Raw genomic sequence first — 8,753 nt, 5'->3', positions numbered from 1 at the left:
TATCAGGTATAAAATGGTTGGGCTTCCCTGATGGCTCAGCGGTAAAAGAATTCGCCTGCCAATGAAAGGTTCAATCCCTGGGTCAGAAAGATCCCCTGGAGAAGGAAATGGCAACCCACTTCAGTATTCTTGCTTGGGAAATCCCATGGACAGAGAAGCCTGGGGAGTTACAGTCCATGGAGTCGCAAGGAGCCAGACACGACTTAGCACCTACACACCACTACCACCATAAAAATGATCATTTCATAAAGGAGTCATAAGGTTCTTTACAGCTGAGCCATCATCTTTACAGAAGATCCCCTGGAAAAGGGAATGGCAACCCAGTCCAGTATTCTTGCCCAGAGAACTCCATGGACAGAGGAGCTTAGTGGGTTACAGTCCATGGGGTCACAAAGAGTCAGACACTATTGAATGACTAACACATACAACACAAACACAGACATGATACAGTTGGGTGTTTGTTTTAAATTCAATCTGATAATGTCTACCTTTTATCTGCATCATTTAGGCCTTTTAACTTTAAAATGGTTGGACTTCCCTGGTGGCTCAGCTGTAAAGAGCTGCTTGCACTGCACATAAGGTTAAGGAGAGCAGAATGACTCTCAACATCATTCTCCTAATAACAGAACTTCAAAATGCATGAAGCAAAAACCTGTGGTATTTCAAGGAGAAATAGATAAATTCACAATTATAGTCAGAGACTTTTAATACTGTTCTCTCAATAACAGATGGAACAAGTAAAGTGACAGTCAGTAAGGATATAGAAAACTTGAACACTTGTTCAACGAACATGACTTAATTGACACTTACCGAACATTCCACCCCAAAACATCAGAATACAATTCTTCTCAAGTGTACATAGAACATGTATCATATTCTGAGCTTTAAAACAAATTTTAAAATGTGTTCAAGTCATTCAAAGTGTGTTCTCTGACCATGATGGAATTAAATTAGAAATCAATAACAGAAAGATTTCTGGAAAAACCCCAAACATTTTGAAACCACAGAATGCACCCTGCCTGTCTCTTGGTCTAGTGGGAAGTATTAGGTCATATTGTTCTTCTACTTAAGATGTTAATAGATAAAACAGTAAAGACTTCAGGATGATTTAGACCCAGTCTTACTTATCCAGGGACAGTGGAAGGAACAATTTGATCCCCAGTGGTCTCTAGAGTCCAAGGTCTTTACACACATACAATAAAACCACATCAACTCTTAGAGAGGAAAAAGCTGATTTAAATTTATAAAATGTTTTGCTGTGTAATATTTAAAGACAAATGTAATTTTATTGCCTTCGAACCAAATATTTGGTTCTTCAGCCAAATGTTTCAGGTAGCATGCATTGAGGGTTTATTTTTTACAACATATGTAAAATATGAATATAAAAATATTTTAGTGGTTTCTAACTAATATGTTGTCCATAAGTTTGGAGAATAGATGAGAATCTTTATAGTTAAATGGATGCTTCCAATCTGAACATATATTTTATGTATAGGTAATTTGTTCTCTTATTAATAAATACAAGAAATATAGGTAAATACTTCACTTTTCAAAAATGGCCATAATAATATTTCTGATTCAGTTTTTTCCCCCAGACCTTCTTTTAAAATAATTGTATTTATTTTTTTGCTGTGCTGGGTCTTTGTGGCCGTGCAGGCCATGCTCTCGTTGCGGTGGGCAGGCCTCTCACTGCGATGGCCTCTTTTGATGCCAAGCACGGGCTCTACGGTGCACAGGCTTCAGGACCTGGGGGCATGTGGGCTCAGCTGTTGCAGCTCCCGGGCTCTAGAGCACAGGTCAGCAGCTGCGGCACACAGACTTAGCTGCTCTGTGGCTTGTGGAATCTTCTGGATCAGGGATCATACCCATGTCTCCTGCATTGGCAGGCGGACTCCTTACCACTGAGCCACCAGGGAAGCCCTTCCCCAGACCTTTGACATTCCTCCCAGGAAGAGACAGAGTCTGATTCCTCTTCTATGAAAGTGATTGGCTTTAGCAACTGGCTTCTGATGAATAGAAATAAGGCTGTGAGACTTCCAGGGCTGGGTCCCCAAAGGCGACACAGCTTCCACTTGGTTTTCTGTCTCTTAAGATGTGTGCCCTTAGAACCCAGTGCCCATGCTATGAGAGAATCCACATAGAGAGACCTCATGGAGGTGCCCACCTGGAGGGTGGCCTCAGGAACTGAGGTCCCTAACTCTCAGCATCAGCCCCCAAACATGTGAGTGATGGAGCTTTCTGGTGACTGGCCGTTAGTCTCACGTCTTCCAGCAGAAGACCCAGACATCATGGATCAAGGACAAATTGTTCCCACCCTATTCTGTCTAATACCTGATCCTCAGAATCTGTGGGCTTAACGAGTGATTTTTTGTTGTTGCTGTTGTTCAGTCACCAAGTCGTGTCTGACTCCTTGCAACCCCATGGACTGCAGCACGCCAGGCTTCCCTGTCCTTCACTATCTCCCAGAGTTTGCACAAACTCATGTCCATTGAGTCAGTTTTTTTTAGTGCCACTAAATTTTAGGGTGACATATTATATAAGCATAATTACTGGAAGAACAGTACCCCCTTATTTACTTATCACTTTGTCTAATAAGCTCATTTTATTTCATGTTCTCCATGAATACTTGCATATTTTGAATCTGTATTCTATTTTTTCCCTCACTAAATGATTTTTAAAAATGGGAGACAAATTGCTTTACAATGTTGTGTTGGTTTCTGCTATACAACAACACGGATCAGCCATAAATATACATATATCCCCTCCCTCTTGAGCCTCCCTCCCACCTCCCACCCCATCTGTCCACTCTAGATTGTCACAGAGTGCAAGGTTAGGCTCCCTATATTATATAGCAACTTCCACTAGCTATCTGTTTTACACATGCACTCAATATGCCAGCAAATTTGGAAAACTCAGCAGCAGCCACAGGACTGGAAAAGGTCAGTTTTCATTCCAATCCCAAAGAAAGGCAATGCCAAAGAATGCTCAAACTACCGCACAATTGCACTCATCTCACACGCTAGTAAAGTAATGCTCAAAATTCTCCAAGCCAGCCTTCAGCAATATGTGAACTGTGAACTTCCTGATGTTCAAGCTGGTTTTAGAAAAGGCAGAGGAACCAGAGATCAAATTGCCAACATCCGCTGGATCATGGAAAAAGCAAGAGAGTTCCAGAAAAACATCTATTTCTGCTTTATTGACTATGTCAAAGCCTTTGACTGTGTGGATCACAATAAACTGTGGAAAATTCTGAAAGAGATGGGAATACCAGACCACCTGATCTGCCTCTTGAGAAATTTGTATGCAGGTCAGGAAGCAAGAGTTAGAACTGGACATGGAACAACAGACTGGTTCCAAATAGGAAAAGGAGTTCGTCAAGGCTGTATATTGTCACCCTGCTTAATTAACTTATATGCAGAGTACATCATGAGAAACTCTGGACTGGAAGAAACACAAGCTGGAATCAAGATTGCCAGGAGAAATATCAATCACCTCAGATATGCAGATGACACCACCCTTATGGCAGAAAGTGAAGAGAAACTAAAAAGCCTCTTGATGTAAGTGAAAGTGGAGAGTGAAAAAGTTGGCTTAAAGCTCAACATTCAGACAACGAAGATCATGGCATCCGGTCCTATCACTTCGTGGGAAATAGATGGGGAAACAGTGGAAACAGTGGCAGACTTTATTTTTTTTGGCTCCAAAATCACTGCAGATGGGGACTGCAGCCATGAAATTAAAAGACACTTACTCCTTGGAAGGAAAGTTATGACCAACCTAGACAGCATATTCAAAAGCAGAGACATTACTTTGCCAACAAAGGTTCGTATAGTCAAGGCTATGGTTTTTCCTGTGGTCATGTATGGATGTGAGAGTTGGACTGTGAAGAAGGCTGAGCGCTGAAGAATCGATGCTTTTGAACTGTGGTGTTGGAGAAGACTCTTGAGAGTCCCTTGGACTGCAAGGAGATCCAACCAGTCCATTCTGAAGGAGATCAGCCCTGGGATTTCTTTGGAAGGAATGACGCTAAAGCTAAAACTCCAGTACTCTGGCCACCTCATGTGAAGAGTTGACTCACTGGAAAAGACTCTGCTGCTGGGAGGGATTGGGGACAGGAGGAGAAGGGGACAACAGAGGATGAGATGGCTGGATGGCATCACTGACTCAATGGACGTGAGTCTGAGTGAACTCTGGGAGTTGGTGATGGACAGGGAAGCCTGGCGTGCTGTGATTCATGGGGTCGCAAAGAGTCGGACATGACTGAGCGACTGAACTGAACTGAACTGAATGTATATATGTCAATGTGAATCCGTATTCTTAAACTCTTTGTGATCCCGTGGGCTATAGCCCACCAGGCTCCTCTGTCCATGGGATTTTCTAGGCAAGAATGCTGGAGTGAGTTGACATTTCCTTCTCCGGGGATCTTCCCGACCCAGGGTTTGAACCCAGGTCTCTTGCACAAGCAGGTGGATTCTTTACCACTGAGCCATATGGGAAGCCTGGTGTGTATATGTCAATGTGAATCTGTATATGTAAAGTTTTAGTACACACTGTTTCTATGTAAAAGGTCTATGTACCGTAACTGTATGTGCGGTTATACTTATATAATTGTATATATTCCTGATTATCTCACTAAATAGAGAAATATTACACAAGGACATCAGAAAAAAAAAACACCTTATCTCTCATAGACCAGTGTATGAATAAATCACAAATCTGAAGAATAAGACCAGATCCACTATGGAATTTTACCATCACAGTCCTGGAGCCCATGGGGCTGACATTATATCCCAGTTCTACTGCTTGGCAACTGTGTGTACAAGAATGAGATCTACAGTGTCTCTGAGCCTTAATTTCCTCATCTGTCTTCTGGGGATTATACCAGCACCGATCTTTGAGGACTGCTATAAGGAATAAATAACGTAATGCACATGGTAGGCGCTCAAGAAATGTTAGCTACTAGAGCTATGTGTATGAAATCTATCCTTTTAAATACATGCCATATCATAGTACCTTAATTTCCAAATCTGGACAATTTCCCCCAGTGACCCACTGCTGGGCAGAGCTTGTAAAACTGACTTTTACAGGAATTCGCTGTGGTTGTTAATTTGGGCAACTTCCCAGAGACAGTCTGATGACTACTGTTGCCCCTTTGAGCACTCCTGGAGCGGTGTAAACTGTCCCCATAGGACCCCAAGCTAATGCCCACCAACCCAGGTAGGTTGGCTTGTGTCTTAGTGAATTTCAGCTCGGTCCAGAGATTCACTGCTCTTGGCTTGTCTCACAGAGAGAGACACGGAAACAATTTTGCAGGATGATAATTTCCCGCAGACTTTTTGCGAAGTTCCACTGTTTGTTTTGGAAAACAGTGAGGGTAAAATAAAACCCAAAGATTTGCTTTCCTCTTCCGACAGTCTGGCTGGGTCGACTCAGTGGCACCCGCTTTGGGGACATGCCCCCGTCTCTTTCTCTCAGCCTTTCCAGGGAGAACAGTCTTGTGTGATTTTAATGTGATCATGTCTTTACCATGTGGTCTATCAGCTGTCACTGTCAGTGTGTTCGAGAGTGTCTAGAAGGGGTTTTAATTGGCAAGATCTTTAGCAAAATTTGCAAATTAGTGATCCACCGGCTGATGTTATGACAATGTCTAAACACTATCAGTGCCATTTTAAAATAATCTTTCATCGATACAACATTCATCTTAATTAGCCAGAAAATGCTGGTCCCAAAGGAAGCTGCCTACAGTTTTGTGGATCCAACATGGGGTTATGGGAAAGCTTGCTAAACTTGATTTATTTGGGAAAAAGATGGAGATATATTGAAGTTGTTTATATTTTACTCAACGTATGAGGTGCTGGTCAGTAGCCCAAATGTTTGGAACATAGACAAAGATTCAGGAGGGAAAATACCCTTCTCTTTGATGGAGTGTCATGGTGTGAGGCTCAGCCAGAGTCCTGACAACTGAATTTTAATCCTGGATCAGCCAGAATTTGTTTTCATGGCCTGGGAAAGACCAATAATAGTTGCGTGTAATTGAGTATTTATTCTAAACCAGGTACTCTACACCCATTTTTGTTGTTGTTGCTGTTGTACCTTGCAATGTTAATATGAGGTGAAAACCGTTAGCATCTTCATTTTAGAGTTAAGGAAACAAACTGAGGTACAGGGAGTGGAATTATCTTTTTTAAAATAAACGTTTTGTTTTATATTGGAGTACAGTTGATGAACAACCTTGTGACGGTTTCAGGTGCCCAGCAAAGTGACTCAGCCATCCATATATGTGTATCCATTCTCCCCCAGACTGGGAGTGGATTATCTGGCTGTGGGTCAAGGCCATGAAACTGGTCGTGGTAGAGACTCAGGTCTCTATCTTAAAGACTGAGCTCTACAGACCTACAAGTTAACCTGTCACAGAGAAGTTTCTTCAGATACGTCTGTATTTTGGGCTAAATGATCTTTTGCTTATAGTTCAAAAAGGGTAGGATTGTAGTTGAGAAAGAGGATGGTTCTTTGTAGCTTCTGGATTTCTGGGTTGTTCTGGTTCTACTGTGACTGATATTCTCAAGATAGCTGGCAGGTCCTTGTAGCATCTTGGGGACAGTGCCAAATTAATGCTCTGGTGCTGATTATTTTAAGTGGATTAGCAACCTGATGAGGACCATTTGTCTCAGGTGAGCGCTGACTGTACACGACAACTCTTGTCACTGCCTTGTAGACATGGATCACACCAGCCGGAAAGGCCTCCCTTCTCTCATTGCAGGGATATCAGCAAGCTCCTGGCTGTGCTTAGCATCCTTTGGGTGTCCTCTCGGCTTTTACTGAGGCTACCTGATGAACATCCTTCATAGTATATCAGCTTTGTTGTTGTTTTAGTCGCTCAGTTGGGTCCAACTCTTCAAGACTGCAGAGACTGTAGCCTGCCAGACTCCTCTGTCTGTGGGGTGGGTTGCCATTTCCGTCTCTAGGGGGTCTTCCCACCCAGGAATAGAACCCAAGTCTCCTGCATTGGCAGGAGTGTTCTTTACTACTGAGCCTCCTGGGAAGCCCCTGTTATCAGCTTAGGGGTCATTGAATTTACATCTGAACAAATTCTTAGTTCTATCCAATTGCACACAAACTCATCAGAGGATATTTTTTTGGTATGCAATTCTGCCTCAAAGCATAAAATTCAGTATCATCTCACCCCAGGCTGCAGGGTGGAGATGCCAGACGGCTGTTAAAATGACCCTTTGCTTGGCCTTTTCTCTTATTTTTTCTTAAAGAAAATTTATGACCTGTCGCTCTGAACTTCCTATTGTGGGCTTCGCAGGCACCCTGACAATTCTCTCCCACATGGGTAACTACCCCAAGCTGCCTCTATGACTACATTGCTCTTGGCAGAAGCCTTAAAATATCATGAAAGTGGATTGTTGAGATCACTTGGCATTTTACTCAGCATAGCTATTATTTAGAGACAACTCTGGGAGATGGATTGTCAGAACTCGGGACTTCAAGTTGCTTTAGGGTTCAGAACCTGACTTGAAGTTTCTATAGTCTCCAGGCTTCATTTGTAAAATAATAATGCCTGCTTTTCAGAGGTCCTGGGCGATTCCATGAAACTATGACAGTGGAAAAGCCTGGTGAGATGTGGATGTTTGCTGTTCATCACTATCACGGCAAGGAGACTGAGGATTCCTTTGTGTATAATTTACCAAGATTTTTAAATGAGATTTAAAACAATTTTAGGATTCCAGGGGATTTTCCTGTACCTTAAGGGACCTCAGGTTTCTGGGTCTCTGATGTGACTTTGGGAAACATGAGATTCAACCATTCAAACAAACTCACTATTTTCTGATGAAGGCATAATTCAGTACATCTCTACCCTCCATCTCCCACAAGCCCCACCGTCAGAGGAGAATTATTTTATTTTTTTTGTTGTAGTTACTACTGCTGTGTAACCAATCACCCCAATTTTCTGGTGTCAAGCACCAGTCATTTTATTATGCTTATAGATTCCGGGGGTCAGGGATTTGGAGAGGCACACGGGGATGGCTTATTTCCTGTTCCTTGATGTCTGGGGCATGGGCAGGGTAGATATGAACAGGTGGGGGTGGCCTCCCTTGGGGTGCTTAGTCCTGAGGTGGATATCTCACGTCAGTGTATCCAATCAGAGGGGGTCTAGGTGTTGGGCCTGTGCTCTGATTACCAGGTGTCTAGGGAAATGAGTTTTCTGGCAGGATTAGCGTCTGAAGGCTGCTGTAACAAATTGTCGCTAACTTGCTTGCTTTCATGGCTCACAGTCAGGAGGCTAGAAGTCCCAAATCAAGGTGTTGACAGAGCCATGTTCCCTCTGAAGCCTCTAGGAAAGAATTCTTCCCTGTATCATCTTCGTCTCTGGCGGTTCCTGGCAATACTTGGCTTCCCCAGCCTGTGGTCATGCTCAGTCACTCTGTTGGGTCTGACTCTTGGCGGCCGCATGGACTGTAGCCCTCCAGGATCCTCTGTCCATGGGATTTCCCAGGCAAGAATACTGGTGTGGGTTGCCATTTCCTCCTTCAGGGGATCTTCCCGATCCAGGGATCGAACCTGCATCTCCTGCATTAGCAGGCGGATTCTTTACCACTGAATTATCTGGGAAGCTGGCTTGTGTGTACATAACTCTAATTTCTGCCTCCAGTTTTGCAAGGCCTCTCCCCTGACGTCTGTATATCTGTGTCCAAATCCCCTCCTTTTCCTTTTAAGAATTATAGTCCAGGAGATTTTGTAGATTTAGGACC

This window comes from Bubalus kerabau, chromosome 21 (genome assembly GCF_029407905.1).
Source record: "Bubalus kerabau isolate K-KA32 ecotype Philippines breed swamp buffalo chromosome 21, PCC_UOA_SB_1v2, whole genome shotgun sequence".
NCBI classification, from domain to species: domain Eukaryota; kingdom Metazoa; phylum Chordata; class Mammalia; order Artiodactyla; family Bovidae; genus Bubalus; species Bubalus kerabau.
This window is presented reverse-complemented; position numbering follows the sequence as displayed.